Below are 1,400 nucleotides of genomic sequence, written 5' to 3' on the forward strand. Positions count from 1 at the left end.
TAGGCCATTCCCAAACGGGGGGCATTTCTCGTTCATGCACCGTAGAATTGTAAATTGGCTGATTCATCAATGTCACACTCATATCTGTGCCTGATCTACAACAGGGAACTGCTGCTTTTTCTTTCCTAATCCTTACTATTGTCATAATTCTCTACTTCTTTTGTATGTTTGTCACTCTCTTGTGACCTGTTATTTCCGGGGTGCCTTGATAGTCGAAGCAGACTTTGTGCTGTTGAAGCTAGAGAGGTGAGCAGAGTAAGCCTGATTCCCTGCAAGGACTACTCTGTTGACACCCACCCCTTGGCGCTCATATGACCTTATGCAGTTGCAAGCGCCGTAAAATCTCTACTAAAACTAAAAACGTTTGTCGAAGTGGTTCTAACCCATTTGTCGAAGCGGTTCATAAAACATTTGCCGAGGAGGTGCACTAACAATAATAATATCCGGATTTTAATAAAGCAATTCTTTGCCCAGCCGGGCGTGAAACCACCTACCTAAAAAGATGTCAAGACCGATGCAAAATGAATTGTTAAATGTTCATGAATTGTTAAACGTTTTTAATGTTTATGAATGGTTAATTTAACCCTATCCGTACGCCCTGGGGTCATTTTGTACCCCCGGAGTTGTATTCTTCACATTTTAGAATACTTCTAGTACTGGAACGAAGATCTCTTTGAAACTTTCAGTATTTCTCAAAAATCATTTTGATAGAGTGCTATGCAAAGCGTACGGATCGGATTAACGAGTAAATTTCCTCTTTATGTTCTTTGGAAAGAGATGGCACAGAGTTCCCCACGTCGTATGGATACAATAGTAAAACACGACGTACGGATAGGGTTACTGTTTACGGATTGTTAATTAATATTTATGATTTCTTAATTTACCGTCAATGAATTGTTAAATGTTTGTGAATTGTTAATTAAATATTTCTAGATAGTTAAATGTTTATACTAAACAATTTCTTCTTACATTTTTCTTCACCAGGAGTTCGCTTGTAGTGTGTGTTTGGGAGAGTGACCACTGTCCATCCTGATTCATCTCCCCGGACCAGAAAGATCTTGTTCCAAAAGAAGAAGAAAAAGAACAGCAACAGCAACGACAACAACAACAACAACAACAACAACAACAACACATTTTTATCTCCTCGACTGATTTCTTTATCTTCGTACAAAGAGCAAAAAAAAAAAAAGGTCAAAAGCGAAATAAAACAAAACAAAGCAAAAAAAGCTCCGAGAAAAAAACAGAATAAATAAGTTACGTTTTGTGTATGGATGCAGCATAGCGATTGATGTGGTCGTTAAAAAGTTGTAATTGGTGTTGAATCTGTGCAAGAAGAAGAAGAAGAAGAAGAAGAAGAAGAAGAAGAAGAAAAAGAAGAAGAAGAAGAAGAAGAAGAAGAA

General features: G+C 37.6%; 1 long non-coding RNA gene across 1 annotated transcript in view; it reads left to right on the forward strand.

Annotated features, from left to right (window-relative positions):
* The window catches only part of LOC101856000, a 17,452-nt gene extending 16,055 nt beyond the window's left edge, over positions 1-1,397 (forward strand). The window contains exon 2 of the long non-coding RNA XR_221273.3: positions 985-1,397. This is a non-coding gene — a long non-coding RNA (uncharacterized LOC101856000). The remainder of the gene's footprint in view (positions 1-984) is intronic.
* Positions 1,398-1,400: the final 3 nt, after the last annotated feature.

This window comes from Aplysia californica, unplaced genomic scaffold (genome assembly GCF_000002075.1).
Source record: "Aplysia californica isolate F4 #8 unplaced genomic scaffold, AplCal3.0 scaffold01821, whole genome shotgun sequence".
Classification (NCBI taxonomy): Eukaryota; Metazoa; Mollusca; class Gastropoda; order Aplysiida; family Aplysiidae; genus Aplysia; species Aplysia californica.